This window comes from Lactuca saligna, chromosome 4 (assembly GCF_052625555.1).
Source record: "Lactuca saligna cultivar CGN05327 chromosome 4, ASM5262555v1, whole genome shotgun sequence".
Lineage (NCBI taxonomy): Eukaryota > Viridiplantae > Streptophyta > Magnoliopsida > Asterales > Asteraceae > Lactuca > Lactuca saligna.
This window is the reverse complement of record NC_136420.1, coordinates 122,438,697-122,452,810: the sequence shown is the minus strand read 5'-3', so window position 1 is coordinate 122,452,810 and position 14,114 is coordinate 122,438,697. Positions and strand designations below refer to the sequence as shown.

Genomic DNA, 14,114 nt, shown 5'->3' with positions numbered 1-14,114 from the left:
CACTTTTATGAGTTTTTAAGATTCATGAATATGACTTTTCTCATAACTTGAAGACAAGTTACAAAAACATATTTTATGAACTTCTATTAGATTAATATGGATTCAAATCAACAAAAACAAATTTTTTTTCATCAATCTAAACTAACTCATAAATCAAGGAAACATAAAACTCTTGGAAATTCATAACTTGACGACAAGTTATGAACTCCATAAAATTTTCATCAAGATCATGAATTATGCTAACAAACATTTGCACATAACTCCTATGATCTAACAAAACTCATAAGCATGAACATTCATAATCAACAATTTTCAAGAATAACATAAACACATATAAACTTGAAACTTTTATTATAGCATTGAAATTAGTTTAACATAATCATCAACACATTAAAAACAGGTTTTATAGGTCTAACACAATCATAGGTAATGATTCTAGACCAATTCCAGCACCAAAACTCGAAGATATGCTGTTTGGGGGTCCAACTCGTCGAGTGCATGAACAAACTCGGTGAGTTGGATGCATTTTGTCTTGGACTCGTCGAGTCCCTTCATGGACTCGTCGAGTCCCCTCTCCAGACAGCACAAAAATTTGATTTTTAAGCATTTTGCATCAAGTATAAGTGAAAACAACCCTAGGCTCTGATACCACTGTTGGGTTTTGAGCATTCTAACACTCCTAAGTGTACATGCAACCCTAAATACCTTGGATCTATGTTTTCTCTATTATACTTGCAATTATGAACTTTCCAAGGTATTGTTCTAATCTAACATACAAAACTTTGAACACCACAAGTTAGAGTAACATACCTTTTGTTGGTGCTTGTCTTCATGAAGCTTGAGTGCCTAGTGCCCCAAGTGTGACACCTCAAATGGTTCACCCAACACCATAATCACTTGGAATAACTTAGAGAGAAATTCTACACTTCATGAAAAATCGGCTTTCCCTCCATACTTAGACTTAATGGCCGATTTTGACAAGAATGATATGCTTATATAGTGTGACACAATTAGGGTAAACCCTAATTGTCATGGCTTTCCATTTCCTTGGATCCATGGGTTCAAATACACCATGGAGCATTCTATGGGTTTTAGCCTAACTTGATAATCCATGGAGCATTAGCCCACTATATAAGTATGGATGATTTACACAATCAACCGATATATTTAATTAGTCTTCATTAGATCACTTAATTAATTCTAGATTAATTCTTGATCAATACTAATTAAATAATCTTATTAATCTATTAGAACATATAATATATTAATAAACCTTAAGTGTTATTTCTCTCATTTTAGTCTATCCAAATGCATGATGCCATGCAACCCAAATGGACTATGTCGGGTCGGGTCAAGTATATACCAATTATAATTATGGACTTAGACATTAATCCAAGAATACTTCAAATACAGCTTCACCTTGCTTCTAGGGTTGAAATTTTGAATGTTTAGAAATAATCTTCACTTCTTGTTCCTTCGAATGAAACTTATTTAATAATCACTGTTGCGCCTTGAAAGTAATCATGACTAAAAAGTTCCCGTGGATCACAGAATCATAAAGACCCTTCTCACCACAGTTGTTCAAGGGGCCTGCTTTGGCTCAGAATGAGACTACTCTTAGTATCTGTGTGAACACGGAGGAATGCACTGTGATTTGTTGAGTATCAAAGAAATACTCATGGCCTTTTTGATGTTAGCCCCTGTATATCCTAGATCAAAGAATCAACACATTTTTTCAAGTTAAACAAGTTAACTTGGCCCTTAGCAACACATTCAGTGATATTTGCTTCCTTGTTGGGTGAATCTCCATGGTGTCGTGACAGTTCTTAGGAAAAGAAAGTTGACAAAACCAATTTGACAATATGTATAGTTTCAGACTTTTAATTCCTTAACAACGATAGTTCTTAGAAAGATACTGCCTACCTAACAATTTGTACAGTTTCAATCCTTCAACTCCTTGTCAAAATAGAGTGAAGTGAAATGACCATCAACTCCTTAACAAGTTTCTTCTCCTTGCTCAGAAAATTCCGATACAATCTCCATGTGTTTCTTCTTCTTTTTGAATTCGCTTTTAAGACAAACGGAAACTTTGAGATAAAAATAAAAGTAAAAATAAACTTAACATATGATAGAAATAACTAAGAAATAAAAATAAAATTAAAAATACACTCAAAAGTAAAAATAAAATATTTTTTGATTTTTGATTTTTCTGAAAAAAGAGATAAAAAATAATAAACCGAGGATATTGACAAGATGGACAGATTATAAGTGACAAGACATTACACCTATATTCCTAAATAGACCATTTAGCTGACGACGACGAATGATATTGTTGTGCACTTTAAATTCAGAAGCAAGATCGATAGACAACCTTTAGTTAATTCAATTTTTAAATTTACTAGAACGTGTTCCCCAGTTCACGACATATCCAGTACAGTTTCAGACTTTTAATTCCTTAACTACGATAGTTCTTCGAAAGATACTGCCTAACTGACAGTTTGTACAGTTTCAATCCTTCAATTCCTTGTGAAAATAGAGTGAAGTGAAATGACCATCAACTCCTTACCAAGTTTCTTCTCTTTGCTCAGAAAATTCCGATACAATCTCCATGTGTCTCTTTTTGAGATAAAAATAAAAATAAAAATAGACTTAGCACACAATAGAAATAACTAAGACATAAAATTAAAATTAAAAATACACTCAAAAGTAAAAATAAAATATTTTTTGATTTTTGATTTTACTGAAAAAAGAGATAAAAAAGAAATAAACAAAGGATATTGACAAGATGGACAGATTATAAGTGACAAAACATTACACCTATATTCCTAAATAGACCATTTAGCTGACGACGACCAAGAATATTGTTGTCCACTTTAAATTCAGAAGCAAGATCGCTAGACAACCTTTAGTTAATTCAATTTTTAAGTTTACTAGAACGTGTTCCCCAGTTCACGACATATCTTGGCAATCAAGTCATTTTAAAGAGCTCTTTACTTTAGGTGAGTGCTCAATTATTTGAGAGAGAATATAGATATAGAGATGCATATGTTGCATCCCAGGTAGGATGTCTTCCAATCATACATAGGGAACAACATATGACTAACATAGATAGAGGGATAGAGAGATAGAAAGTTGCATATGTTGTGTCCCAGGTCGAATCTTCTGATCATGCAGAGGGGACAAATATATGATTGGCATAGATAGATAGAGAGAATCATAGATAGAAATGCATAGAAATAGAGTGCATATGTTGCGTCCCAGGTCGGATCTTTCGATCACGCAAATAGGGCAACATATGACTAACAGAGAGAACAAGAAATAAAAACAATTTCACACCAACATACTTTATTAGAACACCCCAGTCATCCTATCAACACTAGAATTCAAGACGGAAGTCCGTACATCGAAGAAGTGTTGAGCCACAATTCTAGATGATAAGTAACTTTAATGTATCTTGAGCGCTCCCTTGTTTATCTCATTGTTAAGTCTAACCAAACATCGTATGGTCAATCCAAATGAAACTATCTAAGTCCAGTTTAGTTAATACATTCAAGTCCTTTCATTGTCAGCTGTATCTAGTCCTTTAATTTTGCACCCTTCATGCCTACCAGCACATTGAATACAATGTCTAAACAATTCAGATTCAATGCATTAAATACATCTCATATTACCCTTTAACACTAAACTTCATATCACTTCCCAAAAATACTTACAAAAGAAAACATATCTTTTAGTTTTCTGATTTCTCCCCTTAATTTGTGCATGGGGGTGAGAAAGAAAATAAAATAAATGCGCAAATTTAAAAATTGTCTTCAAAACGAATCATTTAAAAGAAAACTTAGAAATATCGAGAAGAAAACTGAAACCGTAATTCTGTAACTGAAGTTGCGTCCAAATGATCTAAGAACAGCAAGCATATGCAACAACACATTCAACCTTAGTTGTGTTTCAATTCTGGAACAGATCCAAAAATTCTTCACATCGTTAAGTACAATCCCCATTTTTTATCCTCTTATTTCTTCCTTTCCCGCAAAAGACACATACCCTTACTTAGAATTCTGAATGTTGTGTAGTTGACAGATGTCTTCTATCATGTGCCTGGAACAACCACTATCAACAAACTGAAGTCTATGATATTCCTCCATAGCTGCTACGACATAGAGTGCGAGAATAGTTGGCTTTTGGAACCCAATCCATTTTGAAGCTGGGTTGACCATTATCATCTACACAAGGTACTCTCTCCCATGACATATCCTGTTTATCAGACACAGAGGATGAAGAAATGTTAGAATCATTAGATGATTTGGGAGTATGAACCTTTGGAACCCATTTGTAGTCGGGTTTAACCCATTTCTTGTTTGATCGGATGGATGCCTCAACACTTGCTTTAGAACTTGAAATCGACCGCCGAGATGACTTCGAACTAAGCGATCTTGATCTAACATAACCATCTCTTGAATTTGGCATCTTGTTAGACATTCCCTTCTTGACCTTGGGAGTTTGTTTCTTTCCCTTCTTAGCATTCCAGTCACCATTGTGGGATTGTGACCTTGAATGATTTCTTTTGAAAGATCTCCCTCTTGGCGCTTTCTACCAACCTTGTGCATAGTGGGAAACATATACACGATTTGGACAATTTCTAGCAATGTTTATAGGTGTTATATAGTGGAAACAATTTTGTTTCTTCACGTAGAAGTTGTTTCTGCCTGTCCCTGGTAGCATGGCCATGTCTTGTCTCTGATTGTTCCCACAAGCGCACTTACAACACACAATCTGTTTCGCTTGTTTTGGTGGTCTGTATTTACCAAAAACAGGTTTATTAGAGGTAACTGAATTACAAGCAACAGATTCAGAGTTCAACAGACATTTGTTTGACAATTAATAAAATCAATAGAATTAGAATTATTTATGTTCTCCTTATTCTCATCTTCCACTACTTTACCTGCACATGAAGTAGAAGCATCAATATCGTTCACCTCAATATTCTCAGGTGGGCCTGATTGTTCAGTCTTAACAAAAGCTGGCACAGGCGTTTGGCCATACTGAGCAGGTATCTCAACCTCATTGGTTTCAAGGTGCAGGGTATAGTTATCATTGAAGGGAGGTGGAACAGTGTGATACCCTAGACCCTTATTATGATTATCTATAAATTTTAATTGTTTTTCAATCATGGACACAACTACCTCACTTGACACGTCAAATTTTTTAAAGTTAAATTCAACATCTTTATATTTAGCTTTTAATGCATCAAGTTCGAAAATTAATTAGGAATTTTTTACATGAGCATAATGATAATGTTCACATTTATCGCTATATTCAGCTTGAAGTTTTCTAAAGTCCTTGGTTCTGGCCTCTAATTGATTTTGTAAGGGTTTTTGGTACTTCCTGATAGTATATCGTTCATATTTAAGGTCCTCGTTTTCTCTACGTAATATATCAATTTGATCATGAAGAAATTTAATTGTATCACTGCAGGCTTGAGAACAGGAAGTTTCATTAACCTTGGTGATTGAAAAACTCCTTATTCACCAAAAAGAGTAATTTACCAAAAATAGAATTGATTGTGAAACCAAGAAAAATTGTCCTTTGACTTGAATCCTCGAATGTCAAACTAGAAAGTCAAATCTAAAAGTCAAAATTGAAGCTCAAACGTGAAAACTTGAAAGTCAAAGGTCAAATCTGAAAGTCAAAAGTCAACTTTGAAAGTCAAAATTCTTTGTCCAGAAAGAATAACCTTGACCGAAAACAAAAGTTTCTAAACCGAAAACGAAATTTCAAGATCAAAAACGAGAATATTTGACCAAAAACGAGGGTATTTGACCAAATACATGGCCTTTTGACCAAATACGAAGCTTTATGACCGAAAACGAAGTTATTGGATCGAAAATATGCCTTTTGGACTGAAAATAAGTCAAAATAATGAAAAGCCAAAATTCTAGTCGAAGTTGCGAGGGGCTGAAGATCCGAACCGAATATAGCCTGGAGTCTTGGACTGAAATCAAGAAAATCCGAGAAAAGAGCCTGACCGGAATCTCGCACCGCAATCTCTGACTGAAAACGTGCGAGCCGGAAACTTGTGAAACCGAGAACTATGTAGACCGGAAACAACGGACCGACAACCTGCGAGACTGTTGTCATGTAGACCGAGAACCCTCGTTGCTTACCGAGAAGTCTCGTTGCTGACCGAAAACGATGCTACTAGCCGAAAATGTCTGCTGCTGACGTCCGAGAAGTTCTAGGGTTGACCAAATGCGTGGGTTGCCGCCTAGAATTCACAAATCTTGACCTAAAATGCGAAAAACTTGCCAAAAGCAGGAGATTTTCAAATCTTGAAAGCCAAACTCGATCAAAACTCCAAAAATATGAAGAACACGAAGAACAATGGCCAAAAATTCATAAAATATAAATAAAAAGCACAAAGAAAAATAGTTTGCAATGACCCAATTGATACCGATCCAAGCTCTGATACCACTTGTAAGTCTCGAATTCTCTTATGTATCAAACGGATTCACTTTGATCGTGTAGAATCCCAATCAAAGTGTATAATGCAAGATATAAGATGAATAAGAACGATATAAATAATCTTCAATGCACACGATATATTGATTAATCGTCCGGTACACCAGATTCCGATTACACACTGTTTTCTCTTGTTTTCTCTCCAAATCACGTTCTAAGCATATGCCAGCCCCAAAAATGTCCCACACCAAATTACAAAGCTCAAATGACACTATTTATATCTAGACCTTATAACCAATGCCCAGCCGAAAACCCAAACAAATCAATATTAAGCCTAACCGAACTCACATGTGTTTTCGGTCTAAACAACAAAGAAACTCATGGGGATTTTGGCCCTAGACCAAAAACCATAAAGGCCTAGAAAAGCAAAGTATAAACCGTAAATATAACCTAACAAAACCTAATTAAAAAAACACATAATAAAACATACTAATAAAAAAGAAAGATAAAAATTACATATTATATATGTTTTTCTTGACTTTCACCATCAATCCAGAGCACGTTCCTCCCCAATTTAGTGAGTCACATCCTAAAATAGAAGTTTCATATCATATGCTTTTTCTTTCTTCAGGTCTTGTTCTTTGTCAAATATCAAGTTTTTATGGATCCTCACCGTCACCTCCTTCAAACCTAGTATATCATCGGATTTTGACGTCATACTTTTAGCTTATCCTTCCTCTTTGTCTCTTCCCATTAGACAGGATGTGGTGTAATCTCGATTAGATTGTCATCAATGTTGAGTTCGAATATGACCAATTGACAATGTGTAAGAGGACTCGTATGTTTTGGTTCTTTATGGAACCACTTGTATAATCTTTTGATGTGTGCATTTCAAAGCATTTTTTATATTCTTTGAGAATGTTCCAACATTCGGTAAACTTTAAACCTTTCATGTGTTTTTGACGGAAAATTTCACGTGCCTTAGCTAATACGGTTGTATCGTTTTGACCATTATGTCAATCTCACTTCAATTTGTTAAACAAAGAATAAAATTTCATCCTCCACTATGTGTAGAGTTGATGTTTTTTTATTGCTCCTTTAAGCAAGGAAGAATTTTGTTACTTTTTGCCAAAAAGTTGTCGCTTTTAGGATGTTGCAAACCTTCAAGTCCTCCGAAATATCAACCCATGCAAAGGCCTTCTCTTTTCTTCTGTAGGGTCCAAGATATATTTGAGGCCTTCTCTTTTCGGTTCTCAAGTTGGGGATTGGGTTCAAGCTCGATTGAGGCTGAGTTTAGGGATGGGATTGGAATTAGGTTTCTTAAAAATTTTCAAAAGGGTCAAAGTCGGTTTGGACTTTAAATTTGGGGTCGGGTTGGGATTAAAATTAGGTTGGACATGACAGATAATATGGTCACAAAACTTCATAATGATATATTGATGGTGTATAAACATTGATCCATTTGTGGTATGTAATATGGTGAAAGGTTTAGTTTGTTTCGAGTGATGGTTTTTTGGTTGTTTGAGTATTGGGATAGTTTGAAGATATATTTTAGAAGAACAAAAGTGATAAAAGAAGTGTGTGGTTGTTTGAGAGAACAAGAATATATTGGATGAAAATGATAAAAAAATTTGAACATGAAAAAAATGGTCAAATAATTATCGAATGAGAGACAAAGACAAGACGGGTTTGACAAATTTCTACCTTATTGGGGGTGCGACATCGACATGCCAAAATTGAAAGACAGTGATTAGCGAACCAACTCACCAATACCGAACTTAATGACAAATCGATTCAGGTCGGTTTTATAGAATACCAAGTTGTCAACACATTAAATCCTAGCTTTAATGATATATTTGTTGAATGTCACGGATTTACTCTATAAAAATGCTTTAATATTTCATTGAATAACAAACTTGGCCCATTTGTGTCATCAGTTGGTTTTCATTTCCGTATATAAAATAAAACTTTACAAGAAAAAAACAGAAACCTGAAAAAAATTCAAAGTATACTAAATTAATTACTGATATCAGAAGTTTTGCCAACGAAATGTATTTTATATAACTTAATAATAAAACTTGATTAACAATTAAATAATTAAGTTATTAATTAATTACTGAAATTAGAAAATTTCTTCATCATCATACTAATATTTTATTATACTTGTTAATGGGCAGAACTATATCTAAACAAGAATCACTAAAGCAATATCGTTTTCTAAACTGAAAAAAGAAGACTAGACATGACTTTGGATAGTCAACAAGATGAATCAATTTTCACACGAATTAAGTTAGGTGAGTTAGAGGGGTGCCTTGATATTAACTTGTAGACAAAGATCGGATCTAAAGGTGTAAATTAGAAGGCTCTTTACCAATTAACACTTTTATATATATATATATATATATATATATATATATATATATATATATATATATATATATATATATATATATATATATATATATATATATATATATATATATATATATATATATATATCCGGTAAGAAATTTTTTTTCGGTTTATTTTTTTGGCGAACAAAATAAATGAATCATTAGATGAATCAATAATAACATGATTCACAAAAAAAAAATTCTCGAAAAAACATTTCGATGATTCATTATTACGATGGTTTTGTTGATATTCATTAAATTTGTCATAAAAGTGAATTTTTTTTTCTTGATTTACCTAAAAATGAATCATTAAAGTTTTTTTTCCGGTTTTTTTTCTTGTGAATTATCTTACTTTTGAATAATCTAATAATTCATTTCATTTTTTTCCTAAGAAAATATGTATATAAAAAATTTCTTACCTTCCTACCAAAAATTTCCTTCTTATTTGATCTTGACTATATATATATATATATATATATATATATATATATATATATATATATATATATATATATATATATATATATATATATATATATATATATATATATATATATATATATATATACTATCTTATAAAAAAAATCCCACTATTTCTATATATAAATTGAATATACTAATATTATTTTTTTAAGACGTTCAAATCATTAAGCTAATAGTACAAATAGTTATCAATAAAATAATATTAAATTTTAACCGGTATTTTGAATCCTTATATTTCTCAACAAATTCTATCTTCTTCCCTGAATTTCGGATAATTCAAAATTTGAAACCATCAGAAAATACCTGTTGATTCAAATATCCCTCCTGCAGATGGCTCTTTCTTAACATGTTTTTATTTTAATCCTTATTTATAATTGATTTCATTATTTTTAACTTTTTGTATTTTTATCTTATAAATATATATGGTGAAGACTTTATTATATCATATTTGTTCCTAAAAAGGTTTTTACTATGTTTTTTTAATGTGTTAGCTTTGCAGGTTCAAAGAACTCAACCAAGAGAGCCAGTTAGAGCATTGTATTATCATTATTTTGTAAATTTTGGCATCTTACTTTTGCAATAAAGAACGGTTAAACACAATATTTGACATGATTAAGGTAGTTTGTATATTTTTTCTTCTTGTTTAATCCAAAAATGAAACCTTTTTCATCATTGGTTCTTATAATATCAAGTTTCATCACCTGGACCTCCTGATTACGATGATTATTGTCCTTATTATAAGGTTCTATATAGATTTTGTTCAATATTTTAAGGTTTCGAGAACCTAAATCAATATGAATCCTTGAATTACATACCATCGTTGAAAATGTTTTAATTTGTGACCAAACTTGGTTTAAAATCACAATGAACAAGTTGACACTTGAGTATTTTGGCCTTCTCAAAGGTCTATTTATCGACTTTTAAATCACAACAGCTGATATTCTAAAAGTGTGTTTTTATAAACTATTATTTATATATTTTAGCATTTTACTTAGTAGGACATTAAATTAATAAAGGAATTAAGGAAAACGAAAAAAAAAGGACGATAAAAAATACAAGTGGTTTGGATATGTATAAATGGAAGTAATAACCATTTAGGGGGGGTTTTTGGTAAAAAAAAATTATTGCTTATTAGTTTATTAGCTTATAAGTTAATAAGTAAGTGTAGGGTAACTTATGAAAAAATGACGTATTAGAGGTTTCCCATCGAAACAAGTTATTTTAATCCAAACACTTTTTTAACTTATAGTGATGTGGAACCTAATAAGTTGTTTTAAAAAAAGCTTAGCTAAACACCCCCTTAATATGATATGGTAACGCAAAATGGTTTTAACTCTAAAGAGATCAAATTATTCGTCGTCCGCCGCTTTGTGAGGGTAGACAGCTAGTATATATAGACACACACACTAGCCGTTTATCGGCGTCAAGCGATGAGTGAAAATAATTTCTTTCATAAATTAGTTTGTAGATTAGTTTGTAGAGGCGATTAGTTATTTTGCACAAATAGTTAACTACGTCTAAACAATTATCTCTGAACTTTATTTGATTGTCATCGTGAATCATAATCGAATTTGAAATTGTTTTCTCTTCAGCTTGAATAAGAACATGTCATGTTCAAATGGACATAGAAGAATCCTGGGAAAAAATATTATATTTCCAACATTTTGAGCAACAGTTATTTTGGTGTTAATGATATTATGTTGAAATCTTTTTCATATCAATCGAATGTCATTACAAACTTCATTTGATGGATCGAGCTTCCATAACAGTATTATCAAGCATCTAGCTATCCAAACAACGTGTCAACTGTGAATTGTTTTCTTTTGCACACATGTCATATTCCAAAAACACGTAGCGAATATAAATTTTTATTGGTCGGTTACATTTGGTGGATGTTTATTTTCGATATATTGATCCCAAAAATTGACCAAATTATATATATATATATACTAGGTACATATGAAGGTTCGTGCTAAGCACGACCCATCAGAGAATTATAAGTACGTTGCCATTATACGTAAGGAGCCAAGTATGTTGCTATTATCGGTAAGGATCTGAAAATACATTGCTATTATGGGTTAGGAAATGAAATCACATTGCTATTATAGGCAAGAATAAAGTATATTGGCTATATTGGTTTCCAAAAAGGTCCCAATAATTCATTAAGAACTTCTACATATGAAGTGTCAAACACAATAGAAAAGTGTTTCCAAGTCCGTCTATTATGTCCTAACTTTCATAAGAAACACGGACTTAATAAACAAAATACATGACACCATCTTTCTACAAATTACAATTATATATGGCCTCAACTAAATTCGACCACCTAGTAACCCATATTTGTTTTATCAATGGAGAGATGCCTGCATTAACATGAGATGTTACCTGTAACTTGTAGGGGGAGAGGTAAAACAACAAAAGCAAGCTACATGAACCAACCCTATGAACACATCAATGTATGATTTGGCTAGGTTTGCATCATTCCAGACAACCACACACAACTACATTAATCTTCAGCCTGAAATACCCGTCTAAGATATTGTCAAGAAAAATTCAAACCGACAGTCATGCAATTGGACATACAAAACTTGAAAATACCTTATCTAGCACACAAAGATACTTTATAGTGTTTCTTTCTTTTGTACTTTTGTTCCTTGGATGCCCATAGTGAGACCAATATCAGCCTAAAGATAACAAAATGATTGCAATTTCAGAATAGGAAAGCATATATGTAGAAGAAAAGTAACAATAAGGAACTTAAATTGAACATGCAAACCTCACGTTAATCAAAGAAGGGGCATTGATTGCTATTTAATCTTTAAACAAATGGAAAGTTTGCATCAATGCTTGTTTTAGTAGACTATCCATAAGAAACGTAGAACCTGGCATTCTCAAGTTCAAGAGTTGGGTATGGATTTGGATTGGTAGACTCCAAGAGCTTCATCACATCTTCAATTTCAGATTTCTTATCACTTTGGATTCCAAATATGTCATGACTAAATTCAAAAATAAAAAGCCCTAATTTTGATTCCTTCTATAAACAAAAATGAACAAGAGTGTAAGACATACATGCAAGCGACAATGATCAGGAGAAAATGATGAGGCCAAATGAAAGGAATGGCGATTGAACATCTTCTCAATTTCGTGATCTAATTGGAACAAAAAAAATAACATTATAAATCATTCTTCGCTTAGCAGATTAAGATTCACAAATGGGAGAGACAAATGAGACACAAATCTTGAATGCAGAGAAAATGGATGAAAATAAATAACAGCTAACCAATTGCTTAAAATTCAAGAATTATGATTCAATAGGAGTGGATAATACAGTGCCAGGTTACATATTTTGAAATTCATCCGATCTACAAGCACCATCGATTAGTTTCAACTTTCAACAATTTAGTAGCTTTCTTCTCCCTCCCCTTTTGAGCTTCCATTCCCTGCAACGTCAGAGATGCCATTAAAGACAATATAAGCCATCTCATTAATGTACTCCACAAATTATTGTAATGACTTTCAAATAAAGAAGAAAGAATGATGAACGAATTGGGGAAGATGCATTGAGGCGCGAGAATATACCTGCCATCTGGAAGGAATAAAAAAAAAAGTAGATCATTCTCCAGGTAAGAAACCTCAAGAGGAAAGGAAATTTGAATAGAAACCCAAATCAGAGGGAAGTTCCAGATTTTCCTTACCAAGATAAGCGTGTTTAAGTTTTTGGCTTCTTGGCTGGTCGATTGATAGCAACACTGGAGGGCTTAAGCATCTGTGGTGAGCTATGTTATCTTTGGGTTGGAAGTTCGATGTAGACCATCTAATCGATTATCCCAATACTATGAATAAAGACAACTATAAATTAATTAGAGTAGATAATTGTCCGCTACCGATGCTCATCGTCTTCACTCTTCAATAGCTTTGTGCTCCTAAACATTTTTCCAGAGAGAAAGAATGATAGGGAGAGATGATAACGGTGGTGGTGTATTGGGAAAGCAAAAGAGGGAAACACAGATAATGGAATATGGGGCAGGTGGCAAGCCTAAAAGGAGGAAGTGGCAAGGCTAATAGCTAGAGGTGGTGCCGTGGCAGAATGTGGAAGATGCGAGTGTATCTTGAACATAATCCGTTTTAATACAAGAAGCTTAGAGAGGAAGTTTTGTAAGTGGAAAGGTGATATGGACTGCTGATTCAGTCGGTTAAATCCAAGTGGATTTCTCTTTGTCTAGAACCAAAAAATCATTTGTACATTGTACATTTTTAGCTTTTATATAGTTTATATTATTGTTTAAAGCTAATAAACCCTATCCAAGCAAACATGACCCGAAAACAATCTGAATCCTACTATTAGTGAAGGTGACGTGGGAAAAACCAAAAATCCTCATAAAATCCTCAAAAATTCATGCTTAATTCTAAAGACTTTTACCCATCCACTTACCTCAAATTCTAGCCATTGAGGTTTATATATATATATATATATATATATATATATATATATATATATATATATATATATATATATATATATATATATATATATATATATATATATATATATATATATATATATTACTCGTATTTGTGTTTGATATGTGGCTTTTGGTTTGCTTTTAGACTGATTTAGAAAATGATCCAACGCCACTTGTCATTTTTTGGTCTCTTTGAACGATTTAACGATTTCGAACATGTGAAAGAAATTTAAGTTTTAAACGATTTCATATAGGAAGGAGTTCAAATTTATTAAACCCTTAACAGGGGAATATGATAAAATTCAGATTATATATA

At 32.5% G+C, this 14,114-nt stretch overlaps 1 long non-coding RNA gene across 5 annotated transcripts; it reads right to left on the bottom strand.

Annotated features, from left to right (window-relative positions):
• Window positions 1-11,187: 11,187 nt before the first annotated feature.
• LOC145038786 (uncharacterized) lies at window positions 11,188-13,464 on the bottom strand. 5 transcript variants are annotated; one of them, XR_013679567.1, is made up of 6 exons: window positions 13,031-13,463; window positions 12,405-12,775; window positions 12,112-12,284; window positions 11,934-12,019; window positions 11,721-11,853; window positions 11,188-11,389 (listed from the first exon to the last, which is right to left on the bottom strand). It is a non-coding gene; the product is annotated as an uncharacterized LOC145038786 (long non-coding RNA). The 5 variants fall into 5 exon arrangements; XR_013679566.1 differs by lacking the exon at window positions 11,188-11,389 and having other exon boundaries at window positions 11,473-11,853; window positions 12,405-12,484; window positions 12,616-12,775; window positions 13,031-13,461; XR_013679568.1 differs by lacking the exon at window positions 11,188-11,389 and having other exon boundaries at window positions 11,473-11,866; window positions 13,031-13,464.
• Window positions 13,465-14,114: the final 650 nt, after the last annotated feature.